Genomic DNA, 24,120 nt, shown 5'->3' with positions numbered 1-24,120 from the left:
ATACCATCACAACGGTTTACAGATAGGCACATAAATAAGTCTGGTTAGGATTATAAATTAGCTAGTAGGTGCCAATAAAGTTTTGGTTACATGAATCAAATAATATACGCTATTTGGATTGTGGATTGGAAATTCCATTTATATGAATAATAGGATATTCATATGAGAATACTGTACTCTTAAATTAATCTTTAGGTATGAGAAAAAATAATAAATAATAAAGGAGGGATAACTGCTATTTGTTGACTTTTAACAGTCTGCCGGAGTTCTCTTTCTTGTCCGCTAGTATTCCTTACTCCCCACTCTCATTGTGAAAAGCTTTTTTGAAGAGCCATGTTTTTAAATTTTTAAAGAGTTTTAGAACTTTCATTAGTCTTATTTCGAGTGGTAGTGTGTTCCATAATATTGGACCGGCTAGGGATAGTGCTCTCTCTCTTACTTGCGTCAGTTTTGCTGTCTTTACAGAGGGAATGGTTAGTAGAGCTTTATTGGCTGATCTTAGATTTCTCTGGGGGACATGTAGTCGTAGTGCAGTGTTTAGCTAGTCAGTTTTTTCCTCATAGATTAGTTTGTGGATTGTGCATAGTGTTTTAAATTGCACTCTTTGTTCAATTGGCAGCCAGTGTAATTCAGTGAGTGTTTGAGTGATGTGGTCTCTTCTGCTTTTTCCAGTTAGAATTCTGGCTGCAGAGTTCTGTAGGATTTGTAGTGGTCTTAGTGTTTTATACGGTAATCCAAGGAAGAGTGTGTTACAATAGTCTGTGCTCGCGAATATAAGTGCATGAAGAACGGTTCTAAAGTTCGCTTGGGTTAATAGGGGTTTTAGCCTTCTAAGCACCATAAGTTTGGCATAACCTTCCCTAACTTTCACTGATATGTGTTGCTTAAGATTGAGTTCATTGTCAATTATTAAACCTAGGTTTCTGGCTTTTTCGTTTAGTTCCACTATCTGATCCTTTTTAAGTTTGATGGGATTCTGTATTAATTCAGTGGTTTTTCTTTCAAGGTGTATGAATTCTGTCTTTTCAATATTAATTACCAGTTCCATTTGGCTTAATAGATGTTTTATTATATCTAGGTACAACATTGCTAAGTTTAGTGTTTTTTCAATTGTTTCCTCTACTGGTAGGATTAGCTGAATGTCGTCAGCGCATATGTAATGTATGATACCTAGTCCTGCCAAGAGGTGGCATAGAGGCAGCATGTAGATATTAAATAGAGTTGCCGAAAGTGCTGACCCCTGTGGGACCCCAGTCATTAGCTTGATTTTGTCTGATATTGTGTTTTTTATCTGTACCTGAAAAAATCTATTGTGTAGGTAGGAGCGGAACCACTCAATTGTTTTGTTTTGTAGTCCTGTTTCTTCAAGCCTTTTTATTAGTATGCTGTGATTTACTGTGTCAAATACTGCTGACAGGTCTAGTAATATCATAATGTAGTGTTTTCCGCTGTCAAACCCCCGTAATACATTATCTGTTAGTGAGATTAGTAATGTTTCAGTGCTATAGTGTTTTCTGAAGCCGTGTTGTGAGGGGTAAAGTATGTTATTGTTGTCTAGATGTTCTGCCAGTTGCTTTTGTACTGTTTTTTCTATTAATTTAGCAAGCATGGGTAAGTTTGAAACAGGTCTATAGTTACTTAAGACATTTGGGTCACTGTTCTTTTTCTTCAGTATTGGTTTAATTATTGCACCTTTAAGAGAGTCTGGCATTAGTCCTTCACTAAGTGACAGGTTAATTATTTTTGCTATAGTATAGGAGGTTATATCAGCTAGTTTTTTGATGTCCATGGTGGGAATGGTGTCAATCTTATGTGGAGCGGGGTTCAAATTTTTTAACATGGATTCCACTTCTCTCTGGGATACCTCGTCGAATGTGTCCCATGGTGTTACATCTCTTTTGTGCATCTTAATTTCCTGCTTAGTTAAGATTGGTATCTTTGGTTAAGGTTAGTGATTTTATCTGAGAAATACTGTGCTATTTCGTTGCATTTATTTTCTTTAGGGGTTTGGGGCGCCTCTGTGTTATCATTAGTCAGATTTTTTACTATGTTAAATAATGCTCTTGGGTTGTTTGTAAATTTCTCAATTTTTGCGCTAAAGAATTGTTTTTTTGCATCGAGAATTACTTTTTTATAATAAGCTAGTTGTTTCCTAAATTTGGTTAGGTTTTCAGCTGATTTGTCTTTTTTCCATTTTTTTTCCTTTTTTCTCAGACTTTGCTTGATTTCCTTTATCCTCTCGTTAAACCATGGGTTTTTTGTTTTAGGCTCGTGTATTTGCATTGTTTTTGTGGGGTTAATGTCTTCAGCCAATTTATTTGTGCTAGTCAGCCATTCTGTAGTTGCGGTTACACAGTCTTTGTGGTCAAAGTGTATTAGTGTCTCTTCTAGTTTATATTTTAATGTTTCAATGTTAAAAGGTAGACGATATTTAAACTCTAATGTTTTATTTTCCTGTATTTCTTTTGGTTTTATGCATTTAATAGTGGACTGAATTAGGAAATGGTCTGACCATGGAATTTGCTTATATTTAGTGTTCATGTGTTCAAAGAAGCTATGGTTGATGTAAGTGAGGTCCAGTGAGTGTCCCGCTTTGTGAGTAGGTCTATCTGTGATTAATGTGAATCCTATTGCTGTCATCAAATCGTTAAAGAAAAAGGTGGACACATTTTATACTTAGCCATGAGCAAGTGAAGTGAGTGACATGAAGGTGTACTACTACTGAACATGAGCAAGTGAAGTGAGTGACATGAAGGTGTACTGAACACTCCCTCATGTGATACTCCCCTGTTTAATGTTTTGGATTTCCAGAATACTGAATGAAGGCTGATAGCATGGAAAATCTGTTAATTTACAGGTTTTGATATCTGTCATAGAGACAACCTCTAAGAGGTAGTAGGTTATTTTAGTTTTCATGCTGACATTCCAGCTGTCAATAATAATAATATAATAAGTTATTTCTTGTTGCACACTTTCCTATAGATGTTCAAGAAGGAAATTATTGTGCAGGTCTTACTCTTTACACAGGAGGTTGATAATTATGGTCACCCATGATAAAGGTCATGTGCACCTGATGTTGTTTTGACCAAGGCATTTCACTCCTGCACATCTCAAGTTCAGGTTTCATGGATTGAAGTTAATATTGTTCTGAGGGTTAGAAAATGCATCAACAGTTTTGCTCATTGAAGTCCTCTGAAAATGAATGTTTTTGAGATGCATTCACTTGACAGTTAATCAATACATGTAGGATGACTTCCTGATCACCAGCCCAATTGTGATTCTGAGAACATGGTTCATATTGGCAATACGGCACCTTATGCTTTCCTATTTATTTATTTATTTATTTAACAATTCTTTCATGCCACAGTCTACTATATCACACAATGAGTTATTTATAAAATACATTACATACATAATAAAAGCAACACTTAAAACAGAAAAAGAAACAATCACAAAACTTACTCCTGCATTCCTAGATTTCATGATTTCTATAAATTCATAAAATACGTGATCAAGGCTGTCGGAAAGGGCAAGTGAGATGGGTGGCTGCCTGAGGCGCCAGGCTAGGCGGGGGGAGGGGGAGATACCAGCACACCATGCTGTCCAGCTGTCAGTGGCAGAAGTAAGCTCCACTAGCAGCTGCTATCATTGACTGGGGCTTAGGCTGTATCATTGGATGGTGACCTTTTGGCCAGTCGCATCTGACAGGGATCCCCTACTTCCTGCCCCCCCCCCCCCCGCAAGATAGCCTGGGGACGTTTTTGCCTGGTGACAGCTCTGTAAATGACCATATCATATAGTTCCATCCATCCTCTCCTCACTGATACATACTGTAGATATATTTTGCAGTATGATGTAATAGAAAAAGAAATTATTATAAGCTAAGTAGAATACTTAAGTTGAAGCTGATTCATTAGGACCTGGTGCATTAATCCACTAATAATGTCCTATTTTGGTGATTTAACTGTTCAGAATGTTTTTGTCATAACCTTCTTCTTAAAAATATGACAAAAATCCTTAAACATACCTGAACAAAATATTACTGATTTTATTTATTTATTTATTTTAAATTTTTATATACCGGAATTCCTGTATGCAATACAAATCAGTCCGGTTTACAAGTAACGAAAGAGGTTGCCCTGGTCTGGGAAGTTAGACCTGGGTTTTTTTACATAGAACAGCTCCCGGAAGGGGAGGAGTCGGGGCGGACTCCGCGACGACTTCGCTGACAGCAAAAAGGTAAGGGCCCTTTTTGCTGTCACTAGCATGCCCAATAGCACCACCTTTTATGATGGTGCTATTGGGTGCGAAAGCCTGCAGTAGCTGCGGTAGCTTAGAAAATCTAGGCCTTAGGCCCTTCCTGATAGGCAGGGGGCATTCCTGCCCAAAGGCAACATCCCCAAGGCCCACCATGTATTGCAAAAGCTAGTATATTATTCCCCAAGCCAGAGGGCCACCCTGGTTCATACACTGTGCCGTTGACCTAGTGGCAGCCCCAATTTGCTGGCCCATCAGACTCTCCCAAACTACTTTTAAGGACTGACACCTGATGTGACAACAAAAATTGACTATGCATATTCTAACATTAAACAATTATATGCTACATTAAACTAATGTGACATCCTACTAGCCAAAATGACACAGGTGGGACAAGGTAATTAAACAGAGGGAAATCCTAACACAACTCTCTGATATCCTATAAACTATATTACTTCACAGAGAGACAACATACATAATAATATAATTTATTATTTATTTAGAAAACACAAGGTGTTCACCTATCTAAACATTTTAAAATCTAAACTTACACATTCAACCACCATTCACACACCAACATAAAAATTCTGTGTTACACAAACAATTCTGAATTACAGTTAACCAATACACATCATTATTACAATTTTAAGACAAAGATTTATTTTATATTGCTTGACTTATTTTGTATATCCTATCCATGTCCTGTTCATGTCCTGTCCAACAAAGGATCTCTTTGTTTCGCCTTCCAATCAGGCTTCCTCAGGGACTCGGTCTCAAAAAAGCCGGTTGATTTTCTCCCAATATTTCTGTCTTGAGACCTTTTATATTTATATCCTTACTAAACAACCAAAAACAAAATACAAAAACGTTATCATTTTCTTCAAAAAGTTGATGAATCAACCAATAACATTTATATTAACCCGCAGCTTACCTCTCAGAAAATAGAAATCTCCGCACAATTTTTATTCTACCTTCAATATAAGTCAGGGTTATTTCCAAAACGGACATCTCTTCCAGAATCAACTTTTGATCACTACAATAAAATAGCCAAGACATTATATAAACCTTACCCCAGAAAACTATCCCAAACTTTTACCCCATATCCCAATTTACTCACACAGCTCAATAATGAAAAACGTTACAACCAAGCATCAACACTGGTTCCAAGCCTCTAATAGTATTCCTCCGATAATTCATAAGCCTTAATTCATTATGGAACCTTGCGTGTGCCTCATTGTATCTATTAAAAACCAACAATAAAACATTCTTTATAACATATCCTTTAAATACAAACTTACCATTTACTTTATAACACTCCTAACCACAATCGATTCACCTTCGCCATACTTACATGTGACCTGACGTAACATTCTATCCTTCAAACAATCCATTTCTCCACCCCTTCAATTAGTTCTCATTTAGAAAAATGCATGCCATTCAATGGCATCATTTAAACCCAATGGTATAACAGTACGCCAATTAAAAATGAAACGTTGTTCCATTCTTCTCAAAGCTCCGGACAAATCCCCACCATACTTTAATGTAACTTTATTAATCACAAAAAATCGGATCTCATCAACAGAATGATTTTTTAGCACCCAATGTTCTACCAAAGGGGCATGTTCTCGACGCGTCCTAATGCGACTGCGATGCTCAATAATTCTTAAACGTATTGGACGCGCCATTTAAAGAATCCGTATAAGATTCCGGGGAGATTTGATTGTAATTCCAGCGGTGTAGTATACGCCATACTTTGCCCATGTGGGTTGATCTACGTGGGTCAAACGGCGCGTCCAATACGTTTAAGAATTATTGAGCATCGCAGTCGCATTAGGACGCGTCGAGAACATGCCCCTTTGGTAGAACATTGGGTGCTAAAAAATCATTCTGTTGATGAGATCCGATTTTTTGTGATTAATAAAGTTACATTAAAGTATGGTGGGGATTTGTCCGGAGCTTTGAGAAGAATGGAACAACGTTTCATTTTTAATTGGCGTACTGTTATACCATTGGGTTTAAATGATGCCATTGAATGGCATGCATTTTTCTAAATGAGAACTAATTGAAGGGGTGGAGAAATGGATTGTTTGAAGGATAGTATATAAAGTTTCAGGTATTCAACATCGTTACTTCATTTCCGGCGTAGAATGTTACGTCAGGTCACATGTAAGTATGGTGAAGGTGAATCGATTGTGGTTAGGAGTGTTATAAAGTAAATGGTAAGTTTGTATTTAAAGGATATGTTATAAAGAATGTTTTATTGTTGGTTTTTAATAGATACAATGAGGCACACGCAAGGTTCCATAATGAATTAAGGCTTATGAATTATCGGAGGAATACTATTAGAGGCTTGGAACCAGTGTTGATGCTTGGTTGTAACGTTTTTCATTATTGAGCTGTGTGAGTAAATTGGGATATGGGGTAAAAGTTTGGGATAGTTTCTGGGGTAAGGTTTATATAATGTCTTGGCTATTTTATTGTAGTGATCAAAAGTTGATTCTGGAAGAGATGTCCGTTTTGGAAATAACCCTGACTTATATTGAAGGTAGAATAAAAATTGTGCGGAGATTTCTATTTTCTGAGAGGTAAGCTGCGGGTTAATATAAATGTTATTGGTTGATTCATCAACTTTTTGAAGAAAATGATAAAGTTTTTGTATTTTGTTTTTGGTTGTTTAGTAAGGATATAAATATAAAAGGTCTCAAGACAGAAATATTGGGAGAAAATCAACCGGCTTTTTTGAGACCGAGTCCCTGAGGAAGCCTGATTGGAAGGCGAAACAAAGAGATCCTTTGTTGGACAGGACATGAACAGGACATGGATAGGATATACAAAATAAGTCAAGCAATATAAAATAAATCTTTGTCTTAAAATTGTAATAATGATGTGTATTGGTTAACTGTAATTCAGAATTGTTTGTGTAACACAGAATTTTTATGTTGGTGTGTGAATGGTGGTTGAATGTGTAAGTTTAGATTTTAAAATGTTTAGATAGGTGAACACCTTGTGTTTTCTAAATAAATAATAAATTATATTATTATGTATGTTGTCTCTCTGTGAAGTAATATAGTTTACAGGTGGGACAAGGGCAGGGGAAGCAGCTAGCCAAAAGGGGAGGGGAATAGGCTCCTCCCCCTTTATTTCTCAGCCAGTCAGCCCCTCCTCCCCATCCCAATAGCCAATCACTACATGGGACTGGCTGTTTCCCCCCTTCACCATGACATCACAGTCATGTGGCATCTCGGGTAGGACCTGGAAGTACAATCACTAAACCATATGGCTCCTCATGGCCATTGGGGGGAAGCACCATGTACCACCTGAACCATGCAGCTAGGTCCTCCTCAGACCCTTCACCTCCATCTTGTCTGACTGCTAGGAGGTCCCACCGGACATGGGCCAATTGTGCCCCTTTCTCCCCACCAAACTGATTAGCTGTTTTTCTTTCCCCCATTCTATTGTTGGGGGGGGGGTATCTGTCAGCTGGGCCAGTGCAGTGCTGGAAGGGGCTGGCCCAGATATCCCATCAGCAATGGCAGCCTGCACACCATGGGGGAGGGGCAGGACTGGTGGGGACAGAAGCTGCCCACCTCTCTTCACCTCCTCTAGACAGAACATGTATTTATTTATTAATAGGGCGGGTAAGAAATGTTAGTGTCGGTAAATGCCTCGTCCATCAAGGAGTACTACCTTTAAACTGAGAGATATTATAATTAGTGCCCCTAGAATCCCGTGATTGTGCGGCCATGGGATGAACTGCATACTTGTTGCTGCATATTTGACAATCTACCACAAAATCAACATTTCTGAAAGCTCTCGCACCTTTCCTTTCAGTTTTTTGAAGAAAGCTGCAGCGTGCCTGCCTGCTTTTAGTCTCTACTCCTGCTTCAGCCCGCTGCCCTCAAAAACAGCCTGCAGGGAATCCTCTCCTTCTGTTGTTTCACACACCATCCTTCCTCCTGTCCTGAAGTAAACAGGAGAGTGGGGTGACGTTGGAATGGATAGAGGAAGCAGTCTGAATGTTTGATCCCTCAAAGACCTCTTGAATCCTTATCAAGCCAAAGATTGATATAATTGATATAATTCCTGGATGATGTCTTTTTTAGAAAAATGTCATCTTTATACAAAGGTTCCTGCACATCTGTTTGTGGCCATACACCATTTACAAAGACCTGGATGTGTTTTTTGAAGTCTGCAACTGAGGGTGTCTCACAGCAGGCAAAGAGGGCATTAATTTCAGTTCATAGAAGCTTTGATGGCTGACACTACTGCTGCATTTCAGATTTATGCTACTGACCCCTTTTCTTGTATCTGTTACCATGTATCCAATTTATGTGCACATATCTGCTGCCACTGAGGGCATTTAGCATACAGAAGCTTATATACTTGGAAAGATGACAAGGACTTTCTCAATAAAATATAAAAAGGACAATTGCACTGTATTTCAATAGAGATGTGCATTCGTTTTTGCCGAATTGGAAAATTGCAACGAAATTGTCCAATTCGGCATGTTTCAGGGAGCCCGAAAAAAATCTGGATTTTCCCATTTTTTCGCAAAAATTCGTTTTTCTGATTAGTGCGCACTAACGGGAGTCAGTGCGTGCTAACTCCCGTTAGCGCGCACTAACAAAAAGTAACAAAAAGTAACAAAATCTAACGTTTTTTGTTAGTGCGCGCTAACGGGAGTTAGCGCACACTAACGTGGAGTTAGCGCACACTAACTAAAAATCGATTTTTCGTGAAAAAAAAGACCCGAACCGAAAAAACCCGACATTTTCCATGGCGGCCGAAAAACGAAGAATGACACGAACACAAAAAACGATGCACATCTCTATATTTCAATTCAAAACAAAGTAATATTTTACAGTTAAAAGTGTTGCAGTGTCGGCCGCGCTCTTCGCAACCGGCTCCTTACCTTCTCCCGGCTCCGCTTCGGGGGAACAAGCTAGCCCCACAAGTCCGCCGCTGCGGCCTACCCGCGGCGCTCCCACGAGGGAGACACCGTCGGGAATCACCAGCCCCGCCTCTAGGCCTCGTGCGCGCGCAGAGGGAGTCCTTTTGAAGGCCCTCTGGCGCGAAGAACCGGACACGCCCCCTTTTGACATCAGACGCCGAGGGGGATTTAAACCCGGCGTCTAATGTCCTCCCCTGCCTTGCAACGTGGTTGCTCTGCCGAGTATCTAGTTGCTGTTCCTGCCTGCTCGTCCCGGATCCCTGCCAGCCTGCCTGCCTGTCCCGCTGTTCCTGCCTGCTCGTTCCGGATCCCTGCCAGCCTGCCTGCTTACCTGTCTGTCCTGCTGTTCCTGCCTGCTTGTCCAGGATCTCTACCTGCCCGCCTGCCTGCCTGCCAGCCTTGACTCCGGTCCGTCTCTTCGTATCTGATTCCTGCTGCCTGCCTTGACTCCGGTCCGTCTCTTCGTATCTGATTCCTGCTGCCTGCCTTGACTCCGGTCCGTCTCTCCGCACCCGATTCCTGCTGCTCGCCTTATCACAGCCTGTCCAGATCCTTGGTCCGCTCCAGGTCTCCTTCCCGCCGGACTTTCTCCTAAGTCCCAGCGGTCCGGGTCCCTACGGGCTCCTCCTGGGGGGACCGCGGACTTCCAGGGCGAAGACATCTAAGTCCTAGCAACCCGGGCTTCAACAGCTCCTCTGGGGAGGACACGGGTTTCCAGGTGAAGTCTCGGGACCATCAGCGTGTGTTTGCCTCCCGACCGTCCTCCTTCATCGGTCAGCCCAAGGATCCACTTCTGGACTACAACAAAAAGCTTGTAATATATGTCTTAACTTGATTAAGTGTTGGTTTTTGTACTTGGTACAAAATCAGAGAAAAATAAAACAACTAAAAAACTAAGGGGGTCATTTTCTAAAGGGATTGCACGTGAAAAGGGACTTTTCGCATGTGAAAAGACCCTTATCGTGTGCGATAGCTAAATCGGGACAGAGTCGGGGCGGAATCCGCACTGGAAGGGGAGAAGTCGGGGCAGCATCAGGGCGGATTCAGCGGATTCGCTGATGGTGAAAAGGTAGGACACCTTATCGTTGCCAGTAGCGTGCCCAATAGCGCCACCTTTCATGGTGGTGCTATTGGGTGCGAAAGCCGGCAGCGATTACACCGCAGTGGTGCGATCGCTGCCGGCTTTCACAGGCCTGCCCCCTGCTTCGCTCCCCCCCCCCCCAGGTACCGCCAAATTCACAGAGCCGCGATAGTTTAGAAAATCCGGCCGTAAATTCTCCAAACATAGCATAACATCCAAATCCACACATTGATATAATGCATAAAATCAAAGAATATTAATTCAATAGCTTAGAAAGTTCAGTTGTCGAAAAAGTTTAGCAGTGTGTCTGTTTTCTGGGGGGATGGGACATGGGAGAGGAGGAGAGACCAAAGATTCACCTCAAACAGCTTCAAACTATTTACTGGAGGGGAGCATAGTTACATAGTCTAAAGGAGAGATACCTATATGATGTTAACTAGGAATAAATACTTGTTGGGTATAAATGCATAGATGTTTGCTAGGTATAGAAAAGTCATAAGTATCTATATACAACAATTGGGAGGAATAAAGGGAGTTTAATATTTATATTCAAAGATATTTGGGACTATATATAGAGAATTAATGAGATTTCTATCCATTTAGTTCTGTTGAATACTCTTTGCAAGGTGGTTTAAGATAAAATATAATATCTTATTGTAGTTTATGTATTAGTGAATAGAAAATGCTGCATTAAAGAACCATGTTTTAATCAGTTCCTTGAAGGCTAAGAGATCTTGAACAAATCTGATTTGGGAGTTCCATGGACAGAGAGTGAGAGCAAGAGCAAGCCTTGCTGCAATACCATCTCCCTAGATAGGTATTTGTATCCCTATGGTAGGCCCACCTAGTAACTCAAGGTGAGGTTTAGGTATTAGTGTAGGGGTTAGGGGTCACTTTGACATGCAGAGTGAGATGTACAAACAGAACAGTACACTCTTGTGAAGATTTGATGTCCTTCGGAATGAGAAAACTCACACAATGATGAGATTTGTACAATGTTCTCTCAACCTAGCTTGATGTTACCCAGGTTGAGAGAACATTGTACAAATCTCATCATTGTGTGAGTTTCCTCACCCCAAGGACATCAAATCTTCACAAGAGTGCACTGCTCTGTTCGTACTAGAGATGTGAATCGTGTGATCAATCGTCTTAACGATCGATTTCCACTGGGGGGGGGAGGGAATCGGATCGTCGCGGTTTTGTTTTTGTAAATATCGTGTAAATAGTAAATCGGGGGAGGGCGGGAAAACCGGCACACTAAAACATCCCTAAAACCCACCCCGACCCTTTAAAATAAATCCCCCACCCTCCCGAACCCCCCCAAAATGCCTTAAATTACCTGGGGTCCAGAGCGGGGGTCCCGGTGTGATCTTTTACTCTCGGGCCTGCGGTGCTTGTAGAAATGGCGCCGGCACTACCTTTGCCCTGTCATATGACAGGTCAAAGGTAGCGCCGGGGCCATTTTGTATGGCAAAACGACGTCAGGAGCGTAGGAGATCGCTCCCGGACCTCCGCTGGACCCCCAGGGACTTTTGGCCAGCTTGGGGGGGGCCTCCTGACCCCCACAAGACTTGCCAAAAGTCCAGCGGGGGTCCGGGAGCGACCTCCTGCACGCGAATCGTTTTGCCGTATGGCCGGCGCCATTTTGCGTAAAATGGCGCCGGCCGTACGGCAAAACGATTCGAGTGCAGGAGGTCGCTCCCGGACCCCCCAAGCTGGCCAAAAGTCCCTGGGGGTCCAGCGGAGGTCCGGGAGTGATCTCCTACGCTCCTGACATCGGGGGACAAAAAACAAAATGGCGCCGGCCATACGCTGTATGGCCGGCGCCATTTTGTACGGCAAAACGATTCGAGTGCAGGAGGTCGCTCCCGGACCCCCGCTGGACTTTTGGCAAGTCTTGTGGGGGTCAGGAGGCCCCCCCAAGCTGGACAAAAGTCCCTGGGGGTCCAGCGGGGGTCCGGGAGCGATCTCCTACGCTCCTGACGTCGGGGGACAGAAAACAAAATGGCGCTGGCGCTACCTTTGACCTGTCATATGACAGGGCAAAGGTAGCGCCGGCGCCATTTCTACAACGCACCGCAGGCCCGAGAGTAAAAGATCACACCGGGACCCCCGCTCTGGACCCCAGGTAATTTAAGGCATTTTGGGGGGGTTCGGGAGGGTGGGGGATTTATTTTAAAGGGTCGGGGTGGGTTTTAGGGTTGTTTTAGTGTGCCGGTTTTTCCGCCCTCCCCCTTCCCCTCCCCCTTCCCCCAATTTACGATTTTTGACGATAAATCGGGGGCATTACTTCGGATTCATAAGCCAGCCAGAGCACTTAGGTCTTCACAACTTAATTTACTTGAAGTTCCTTCAGTGAGATCAGCCCATTTATATTATACAAGAGAAACATCTTTCTCCATAGCGGCACCTAATTGCTGGAACATGATTCCTTTTGAATTACGATCTATCGAGGATGTCAAAAAATTTAAAGCTGTTTTCAAGGAATATTTGTTGAATCGTGTGTATAACTGTTAAAAGTAATACTTGAATAAGTTAATGCATAACGCAATGAATATCAGACAACATTTCACGAGTTAGTCTCTATTAATTTATTTATTTGTAGTTGTCGTTGTTTGTGTTGTTTTTACTATGTATGTGTATTTTGTATATCGCTTAGGCCTAACAGTGTTAAGCGATTAATAAATTTTATAAATGAATGAAATGAATGAATGAATTCCTATTGTATCGCGCTTCTAACGATTTTTGACGATTTAAAATATATCGGACGATATTTTAAATCGTCAAAAAACGATTCACATCCCTAGTTCGTACGTCTCACTCTGCATGTCAAACTGGCCCCTAACCCATACACTACTACCTAAACTTCACCTCGAGTTACTAGGTGGGCCTCATATAGAGGTATAAATACCTAACTACCAGAAGGATCTCTCTCTCATATATTTATATTAAGGTAGTGTACATTGTGATAAATAGGCTGTTACCATAAAACATGCCCCTCTTCCTATCACATGCAATAGTTTGATGAATCTAGCCCATAGAGTGTCACAGATCTTGAGGTTGATTTGTGCCATGCCTCATTTTGTGTGATAATGAGTTGGGAGCCAGTGAATGGTTTTCACAGTGGGGGTAATGTGATTAAATTTCTTTGTCATTGTTATCATGCAGGCTGCAGCATTCTGTATGAGAAGAGTGCAGTTATTCAGAGTGTTGGGGATCCTGCTGTAGAGAGTGTTATAACAGTCATAAGTGGTGTAACTGGTAGAAAGTGGTTTTCAACATAAATTGAATCTGGCTTTGATAGCAAGTTGAGAGCCCTCGATGAAGCTAAGCCTCCAAACTTGGTAGGTGAAGATCAGGGTTTTTCCATCAAGAATCACATCTGGGATAGGGCAGTTGGGTTCTCAATCCATAACATCTCCATTTTCTTTGGGTTAAGACTAAGTTTGTTTGATGTAGCCAGCTGGCAATTAATGATAGTCATTTGTTGAGATTGCCAATAGCTGAGTCTGGATTTGTATTGAGAGGAACCGGTAGTTGTATGTCATTGGCAAAGGAGTAATATGCGATGTGACAGTCTCTGATGAGTTTACTGCGAGAGTCCATGTAAATATTGAATAATATGGGTAAGAGGATGCAACCTTGTGGTACACCACAGGATAGATCTTGTGGCTCTGAGTTGTTCCAAGGGCTACTGACTGAGTGCGTTTAGAAAGGAAAGAGTATTCCAAGCTAGGTCTGAGCCTTTCTCTCCAAGGTTATTTAGTCTGGAAATGTGGAGATTGTGGTCAATAGTATCAGATTCTGTGGAGAAATCCAAGGCTGTTAGTAGTGCAAATTGTCCATGATCTATGTGGAGACATTGCTCATCAACCAGGCTAATTAGTATTGTTTCAGTGCTGTGGTATGAACAGAAACCACAGTGGTAGAGGTCTAGAGCATTGATGGTCAGACAGTTGTAGTAATACTGCCTTTTCTATGATCTTGCTTAGGAAAGGAAGATTTGAGATTGGGCAGCAGTTGTTTGGGTCACTGGGGATCCAGATTCAGTTTTTTCACAGTTGGTTTTATTATTGCTCTTTTTAGGAAGTTTGGTAATGGGATTCTATGAGATACAGTGATGATGGTCTGGATGAGATGGAATAGTCCTGGTTTGGTTTGTTGAAGTAACCAGGATGGGCAGGGATCTTTGTAAGTGGAGAGCAAGGTATCTGCATCTTCTTCATATAGTGGATTGAAGTTTGTTAATGAATGTTATGAAAAAGATCTTTGTGTTTATGTGAGGTTTCCAGTAGGTCAGCTATCCAATTCTGAGCAGATGCATGCTATTTTATCCATGAATAATGTGGCGAGTTTATTACAGTGGGTCTCGGAATAAATTAGCAACTTTATTCAAACTATTACAATGTGATGACTCTTATTCCATCCTCAAGCTTGGGCAATAATAGTCCACCAAAAAACTACAAATTTTATTCCATTTACAATCACCCCTTAGAACATCATTTAGCAATTAGGAAAGCACAAGATGTTTATTACAGAAAGTTTATTTATTTACCTAATTTCTAGTACTATGATTCACAAATCTCGGCAGATCACATCATAACACACATAATAATTATACAAAGATAAAACATAACATATGCAAACAAGGACATACCATAAAGTATACTAAAATAAAATGTCAGACCTCATCAAACAAAAACAATAAAAATAGTATTAGCGTTGTCTGCCAAGTTCAAGGCTACCCTATTGTAATACTTCATTTTGTCTATTGTGACTATGTATTGAAAGCAAAGGAAAACAAGTGAGTTTTTAAAAGCCTCCTGAACTGAAGCAAGTCAATCCTCTGCCCTAATCTCCTTGGGTAACTCATTCCACAGTACAGGAGCGGTCATGCTAAACATCCTGGGGTCCATATTCAGCTGGCTGTTTAGTGGACAAGTTATCCGGCTAAAGTTAGCCGGATAACTTGTTGCAGATGGAGAAACATCGCACTACATATCTCCAATTAAAGTTATCCATCTAACCATATTGGATAACTTTAACATAACTGGATATTCTTTTTTAAATATCTCTGGTTATGTATAAAGTTATTGGGCTATGGTTAATCAGATAACTGTAGACTTAACCGGCCTTATTTTAAAAGAATATAGCTGATTAAGTAACATTCCTGTTAAAAACAAACAAACAAAAAACTAACATTGTGTCCTTTTCCCCACCTCCCTCCCACCTGAGTTGCAAAGGCCCTATGGGGCCAAACTAGCCACTCCCTCCCCAAAACAGCCCATTTCATATTTAAACAAAAATTCTTGGGGCCAGGAGTCCCTCCTCCCCACTCTTTGTTCCTTCTTCCCCTTTTCATTTTCAGTATATCTGATGGGCTCAGATCCCCCCCATGCCTACCCCAACCCTTTCCCTTCTACCCCTCGCACCTTATCTTTATTTATACTGGATCTCTAGTTTCAGGATAGTCTCTTACCATGATCCAAGACCGGCGCTTCTGATGACACATGCCGTTGTTAGTCTACTATGATGAAAGCTATCACGATCTTCGAGAATATAGCCGGTTAAGTCTAAAGTTATATGGCCACACAAAGCCAGATAGCTTTAGACCTGATTCCAGCAGGTCTAAAGTTATGTGGCTAACATAGCAAGATATGACCGAGATTTAGCTTAGTTAGCCAGATAATGGAACCCCAACATGGAACGCCCCCCAAAGTGTCCCTTTTAGATCCGGCTAAATTATAGCCAGATAGCAACATATTTGGCAATAATTTAGCCAGATAAGAGGCTCAATATGCCATATAACCCATTTAGACAGATAACTTGTGAATTCTATGCCTAAATGGGTTTTGAATATTTCTAAACATGGAAAGTTTAGCTAGCCTAGGAGATGGTACATCGAGCAGTTTTTTAGAAACGGAGTGTTAAGATTATGTAGGATGGTATCTTTGAACAGAGGAGATGAGGCAATGAGGAGCAAGACTGAGGAGAGGTGTAAAGACCAGACGCAGCACCTTGAACCGCACAACGCACATGGGAAGCAATGGGAAGCCAGTGTAGTTTGGATTAGAAGGGTGTTGCGTGGTTGTGCAACAAGGCACCGGTTTCAAGATGAGCTGCAGAGTTTTGAATTAATTGCAGAGATTTAAGCGATGATGAAGGAAATCCTAAATGCAATGAATTGCAGTACTCAAGTGATTAAATGATTAAGGCTTGGGTTATGGTGCAAAAATCAGAAGGACAGAGATATGGTTTTACAGAGTGCCACATGTGCATTTTAAAATACAATGACAATTAAAGAATTAATGTACCCTGGCACGATCTCCTCAGGCTCTGTAAGCAGCTCTTCTTGAAGTCCTTTTGTATGGAGTGAATTGCTTCATCTAATTGTTTTACAGTAGGCAAGACTGCTGCGTACATCTTGGACATAAATTCTGTGTTCTTCTGCCAAACACTCAGATTTGAACACTTGAGATTCATTAACCCAATGCCCCTTCCAGTAAGGCTTTACTTCTGTCTTTTAAATGCTTGAAAATAGAGAAAACATTTGAAAGGAATGGTACAATTCATTGCTCAGAGTTACTAACGGACCTCTGAACATCTATCTCCTCTTTATTTAAGAGACTGAAGAAAATGCTTTTTGGGGGCTATTTTAAAAACTTCTGTTATTAATTAAATGCACGCTAGCCTCATATGAACTGGTAATGCTCTCTCTCCCTCTCTGATTTCAGCCAATTTACCTCAATTTCAATCAGCAATGTTTTCTAGTATTTCAAATGTGGAGTGCAAGCACTGTAAGTGGTCAAATGCTGCATTAGTTTTATGATGCAGACCAACAAGTAAGAAACACTAAGAATGAGACATTTTGAGGTTTTCAACCAGAAAGATAATGATAAACTAATCCTACGAATGAAACATCATTCAAGTGTAAGAAGTAAACAGCCGTTCAATAAGTAAAAGGAAGGATGTTTGAGAGGCATGCACAAATTTGATTTCACGTGTGACCTCACCAAGATTTAATTAAGGGCCAGCCAAGTGGTTCCATGGCAGGGCTGTAAGCTACCATGCAGGATTTGATTCCTAAGCTCAGTTTCTGTGTCTTGTGTCAGCAGGCAATGCTCCTCCCATCTCTCCAGGCATAAGGGAATACCAGCCTGTTGATTGCTTCCTAATCTCTGGAGGATAGTGGCAAACAAAGGCTCATGTTGCCAAACCCATGGAAGATATTAATTCCAATTGAAATGGAAGCCCAAAGACACAGGAAGAAACTGGCAGCAAAAAAAAAAAAAAAGATTTATTTTAAGGTCAGGTCTCCAGAGGAGATGAGACCCAGATTCTGGATGGCAACTTTAGTCATACCTGCGATTTCTGCCCATCATAGTGAAAATTGGAGTCACCAGGACTTCTGTCTCTCGCTATTCCTGTTTGATATTTTTAGGAGAGCCCTGGTTGAAATTTTTCAGGAGTTGTGGTGTCATTGGACATGTTCATGCTGATAACACCCAGTTTTTTATTCCATTCAGAGAAAGAGAGTAGGGGTGAGACCTACACTGAAGAAGGCAACCCTTGACCCTACTGACCTGCCTCCAATAACCCCTTCCTAGATAAAGTCATTGAAAAGAGTACTACTCCAACTAACCAATAATCTATGTACTACAAACTCTTTAGACCTATACCAATCAGGCTTCACATTACACTACAGCACTGAAACCACACTATTAAGCCTAGTTGACGAACTATGACTCTGTCTCAATCAGGGAAACTCAGGTTTACTCATACTCTTGACCTTTCAGCTATTTTTGACACAGTGGATCACAACCTCCTTCTCACCCAACTGCATAACATTAGGTTGGTAGGCCCAACACTCATCTGGTTCTTAACTTCTTATCTTTTCTCCAAGACTGCACCTAAGCTATTTCCATAAGAGCAGTCTTCTCTAAACCCCACTCACTTTCTTGTGGAGTACCCTAAGGTTCCATTCTTTCCCCCATACTCTTTAATATTTATCTATCCCCCTTGGGCAAACTCATCAGTGAATGCCACATCGCCCATTACTCCTACACTGATGACATTCAACTACTAATCCCAATTGCCTTAAACCAGGTTGAAGCCATCACGTAACCCAACACTGTGCCGGGGTGTTGTCCACCATGGGTGCCAGCAAGGAAGTTGGTGGCCTTGAGCAGAGCCCATCCTGCTAGCGGTAGAAGAAGAGGGAGGCCTCTGAGCTGTGAGCGGTGGAAGCACTGGTTGGCCACAGGTCTGGAGCCAGCAACTATATAGCCTTTTCTTCTTCCCATCCCTGTGGCCCAGAAGAGGAAGTGGTGGGTCTGTGCGGGTGGGAAGAAGGAAAGGTCATGCAGTTGCGGCCCGAAGCAGGAGAAAATGTAACAGCACTGCCTCCCACCCTCCCCACCACAGATGCAGGAAGTAGAGCCACACCAGCCCCTGTGGCACCTCAAGAAAAATGAAGAATCCCCATCTGTCATGGGGGCTGAAGTAGAAAGCTGCTGCTGTGCTTCTGATGGGGAGTGGGGTAGGAAGTTAGAGAGTGTTTGTGTCTATGTGTGTGTGAGAGCATGTCTGTGTGTGTCTTGGAGAGTCTGTGTGTTAGAGCATGTCTATGTGTGTGTGTGTGTGTGAGTGCATGTTTGTGTGTGAGAGAGGGAGCTGTGTGAAGGGGTGTGTATGTGAGAGAGAGGGGTGTGTGAAGGGGTGAGTGTGCAAGAGAGATAGGGAGCCTGTGTGAGGGAGAGGGGAACCAGAGATCACTGGGAGGGGGGAGGAGGGACAGAGAAGTGATTCTGGGGGTGGGGGGGGGGAGTGTCAAATACTTTAGGTATGCCACTGTACATAGGAATCCCCAACACACTAAACTGCCACCTTCAACTTATACAAAATGCTGCTGTCTGCATGATAATAAATGCACACAAATTTTATCAAATCACTCCAATCCTGAAAAGCCTATTCTGGCTGCCTATATTTTACCACACCAATGTCAAAATCCTGATTTTAGCATACAAATCCCTCAAAAAGCTTATCTCTACCAACCTCCACAGCTTCATCATCCTCTAAAAGCCAGCGCATCCATTATGCTCACTGATTCAAGCCTGCCTTGTAACACTATGCCCCAGAACTATGTGCCTCATAACCACCAAGAAAATGATCTTTGCAGGCTCTATTTCAACCCTCCGAAACACCCTATGCCTGTACATCAGGTCTGGTGCAGACCTCCTAACATTTAGGTAATCAGTGACAACCTGCCTCTTTAAAGCAGATTTCAACATGAGCCAACCCTGAATTAATTAAAAACGTACCATTTAGACCACCATAAACCACCTTTGACCCTCAGAAGATATCAAACAAATTATACCATAACTCCTTGAGTTGTTCTTGCTTATGGGTTCCCCCCAACACTAGGGGTGTGCATTCGGATTGACCGCATTAGTAAAACGCAACTCATATTTTTTTTTTACTTAAAAAATTGATTCGACATAAACGATCGGATTTCCCACATATCGAACATAGATATGTTCGATATGTGGGAAATTGCGATTGTTGAGCCAAAATAAAAATATAAACCCCCTCACCCTCCTTAATCCCCCCCCCCCCCCAGACTTACCACAACTCCCTGGTGATCGAGCGAGGAGTGAGGACGTCATTTCTGCAATCCTTGGCGAGAAGCATGTGACGTCGGCGGCACGTCGAGTGACGCGGCGTCACGTGATTCCCGGCTCGTTCGCGCCGGACGGCTCGTTCGGCCCAAAAAGAACTTTTGGCCAGCTTGGGGGGGCCTCCTGACCCCCCCAGCTTGGGGGGGTCAGGAGGGGGGGGGGGGATTAAGGAGGGTGAGGGGGTTTAAATTTTTTTTTTGCACATATGTACATATACCCAACTCATTGGATTTTTTTTATGTCCATATTGGCCGCAAGTGGGACCCCCTTTTGGACATAAAAAATATGAACATAAAATTTTGCTCTGCACATCCCTACCCAACACAATGTAGCAATACTGAAACACTGTGTAGTACCGCAAGCAAAAGCCCAAAGCTACTGCTGATTTTGTCTTTGTACACTGAAACAGAACTTTGACTTTGTGTAAGTGCAGTGGTTTGTGGGGGGAGTACCTGCAGACCATCAAATGCAACTGTACTCCATCTTAAGACACCCTCCTGAGGACTTGAGTTTGCAGTGGTACTGGCGACAAAAGTCTTTTTTCCTTATTTTGCACTTATGGTGCAGACCTCCTTTAGCTATCTCTGGGTTTCTTGGCATTGGTGGTAGCTTTTTCAACCAAACGATTAGTTTTTCCCCATAGTTCATGCTAAAGCTTAGCAGTAAGCGAAGGGACTGTCTCTTCCAAACTGTGTTGGCGGAGGACAGCCCCTACCACGAGGGTACAGACTCTTGGTTGGTAGAACTAGACAGGATTGTTGGATTCTTTCTAATCACTCTTTTACTCTTCTCCAGAAGTTGTGTCTATAGAATTAGTATCTCTTCATCTTTGCCTTTGATAAATGAGTCAAGTCTTTTCTTAGTGAAATTATGTTCTTTTTCCAAATTCTTTCATTGATCTCTCTTGTTCCAACTATTCTTGTAATTGCATGTAGACTACTTTAAGGTTATTTTTCTGGAGGTGCTCTAGAGAGGTTTTAGTTCCTCTGGATTACCTACAGAGAGTTGGAAGTGTTGGAAGAATGGCCACCAGGATTACCGAGAAAGAGTCCTTTGGATTCCATACAAGATTTTGAGCATCCAGGTCCCAAGTGGATGAGTTCCGAGGTGGCCGAATCAAACTATGGCTGATGTCTCCACAGCCATGGCCGACCTAGTATAACCAGACTCATGGCTATGGATGGATGTGGAAATTGATGATTTCTGTGTGTGAGGTCCAAAAACATAAAGTAAGGGGCATGGTGGACTGGGTCACCTGTCCTGGAAGGGGATCTACGAAAATGGATGAGTAATAGGGGTGGAGTCAAGGGAACAATTGTTATTTGGAACTGCTCAACATGCTCTTTCTTTATGAAGCTCCCCCCAGAGCCAGAGTCCACTAGAACCCGGGTGGAGAAACATATGGGAGATTGTTCCAAGGTGACTGGCAGGATGAACTGGGGGGTCGATGCTGTGAGCCTGAGGTTCATCCATCCAAATGACTTGGGGCATTGTACTCTCCTCATTCTCTCAGGGCATTGTGCTAAGACATGATCTTGGGCTGCACAAACCAAGCAAAGACCTGTGTCTGCTCTTTTCTTCAGGAGCCAGACAACATCAGCTGAATTGATGGGCTCTTCCTGTGAAAGAGGCACTGGCTTAGCACTGTCAGGCATGGGTGAGAGTTGGGAGAGCAGTGCCCATAAGATATATTTATGTGTCGAGCAGCTCTCTCAGGCTGTTTCCTGGAGGCCCCTGTCTATTTCCCCATGAGGTCAATGAGCGCTAGGGATGTGCATTTGTATTTTGACAATAAGGAAATTTTATACGAAATTCCCTAAATCATCATGGATCAGTAACGTCGAAAACCAATTCCATTTTCCCTGAATTTTCGGCGAAAATTGGTTTTTGGGTTAGCGCGCACTAACAGGAGTTAGCACATACTATCTCCTGTTAGTGTGCACTAACAAAACCATTATTTTTTGTTACTTTTTGCACTAAGCCGAAAACAGATTTTTCACGAAAAAAAAAATGCTGATCCGATTTTTCACGAAAAAAAAATGCTGATCCGCGGGAAAACGAGATTTTCCCGCAGCCACACGAACCCGAAAACGAAAATGATCAGACACCCGATGCACATCTCTAATGTGCACTTCCAGGCGGGAAACTCATCCTTAATTTTTGGTGATAGGCCTAATAAGAATATAGCAAGCAAGTTGCCTCCCTGCCAATTCAGCTCTGTTGCCAGGGTTTTAAACTCTATGGTGTATTCTGCCAGGGTTCTGGAGCCATGATAGTCTGGAGCCATGATAGTCATATGGCCAGGCTCTTCAAAGATTGTCTTAAACAGATCTGTGAATTGCTGAAAATTGTGCAGCAAAGGATCTAGATAATTCCAAAGGGGGGAGGCCCAAGCTAGGGCTATTCTGTCATTCTGTCCAATAAAGAGAGGATATAGGTAATTTTGACCAAATCATCCAGAAACAGTGGTGCTTGTTGGAAAAAGTTCAAATAGCACTGATTCAAAAATCCCCAACATTTCTGGGGGTCCCCAGCATACTGGGGTGGAGCTGGTAATTGTGGTATGGGTAGCTGGTTACTAGAGGCAGTACTGATACTGCTGCTGGTGAAGGCAAAATGATGGGCACAGTCATAAGAACATAAGAACATAAGAAAATGCCATACTGGGTCAGACCAAAGGTCCATCAAGCCCAGCATCCTGTTTCAAATAGTGGCCAATCCAGGCCATAAGAACCTGGCAAGTACCCAGAAACTAAGTCTATTCCATGTTACCATTGCTAATGTCAGTGGCTATTCTCTAAGTGAACTTAATAGCAGGTAATGGACTTCTCCTCCAAGAACTTATCCAATCCTTTTTTAAACACAGCTATACTAACTGCACTGACCACATCCTCTGGTAACAAATTCCAGAGTTTAATTGTGCGTTGAGTAAAAAAGAACTTTCTCAGATTAGTTTTAAATGTGCCCCATGCTAACTTCATGGAGTGCCCCCTAGTCTTTCTACTATCCGAAAGAGTAAATAACCGATTCACATTTACCCGTTCTAGACCTCTCATGATTTTAAACACCTCTATCATATCCCCCCTCAGTCGTCTCTTCTCCAAGCTGAAAAGTCCTAACCTCTTTAGTCTTTCCTCGTAGGGAAGTTGTTCCATTCCCCTTATCATTTTGGTAGCCCTTCTCTGTACCTTCTCCATCGCAATTATATCTTTTTTGAGATGCGGCGACGAGAATTGTACACAGTATTCAAGGTGCGGTCTCACCATGGAGCGATACAGAGGCATTATGACATTTTCCGTTTTATTCACCATTCCCTTTCTAATAATTCCCAACATTCTGTTTGCTTTTTTGACTGCCACAGCACACTGAATCGATGATTTCAATGTGTTATCCACTATGACACCTAGATCTCTTTCTTGGGTGGTAGCACCTAATATGGAACCCAACATTGTGTAATTATAGCATGGGTTATTTTTCCCTATATGCATCACCTTGCACTTATCCACATTAAATTTCATCTGCCATTTGGTTGCCCAATTTTCCAGTCTCACAAGGTCTTCCTGCAATTTATCACAATCTGCTTGTGATTTAACTACTCTGAACAATTTTGTGTCATCTGTAAATTTGATTATCTCACTCATCGTATTTCTTTCCAGATCATTTATAAATATATTGAAAAGTAAGGGTCCCAATAAAGATCCCTGAGGCACTCCACTGTCCACTCCCTTCCACTGAGAAAATTGTCCATTTAATCCTACTCTCTGTTTCCTGTCTTTTAGCCAGTTTGCAATCCATGAAAGGACATCGCCACCTATCCCATGACTTTTTACTTGTCCTAGAAGCCTCTCATGAGGAACTTTGTCAAACGCCTTCTGAAAATCCAAGTATACTATATCTACCGGTTCACCTTTATCCACATGTTTATTAACTCCTTCAAAAAAGTGAAGCAGATTTGTGAGGCAAGACTTGCCCTGGGTAAAGCCATGCTGACTTTGTTCCATTAAACCATGTCTTTCTATATGTTCTGTGATTTTGATGCCAGTCAAGGCATCCAGTCATTTGGCAAGACTATGAATACCAGTGCCATGAATGCCAGGGCCGCCTATTGCTCCTGGAGTGTATGGGCGATGCCAGGGATAGCTTGCAGTGTGGTC

General features: G+C 42.0%; 2 long non-coding RNA genes across 2 annotated transcripts; one reads left to right on the top strand and one right to left on the bottom strand.

Annotated features, from left to right (window-relative positions):
- Window positions 1-4,739: 4,739 nt before the first annotated feature.
- Window positions 4,740-5,257, bottom strand: LOC115089518. The gene is made up of 2 exons (XR_003856137.1): window positions 5,189-5,257; window positions 4,740-5,095 (listed from the first exon to the last, which is right to left on the bottom strand). It is a non-coding gene; the product is annotated as an uncharacterized LOC115089518 (long non-coding RNA).
- Window positions 5,258-6,773: 1,516 nt separating this feature from the next.
- LOC115089517 lies at window positions 6,774-7,291 on the top strand. Its single transcript, XR_003856136.1, has 2 exons — window positions 6,774-6,842; window positions 6,936-7,291. It is a non-coding gene; the product is annotated as an uncharacterized LOC115089517 (long non-coding RNA).
- Window positions 7,292-24,120: the final 16,829 nt, after the last annotated feature.

This window comes from Rhinatrema bivittatum, chromosome 4 (genome assembly GCF_901001135.1).
Source record: "Rhinatrema bivittatum chromosome 4, aRhiBiv1.1, whole genome shotgun sequence".
Lineage (NCBI taxonomy): Eukaryota > Metazoa > Chordata > Amphibia > Gymnophiona > Rhinatrematidae > Rhinatrema > Rhinatrema bivittatum.
This window is presented reverse-complemented; position numbering and strand designations above follow the sequence as displayed.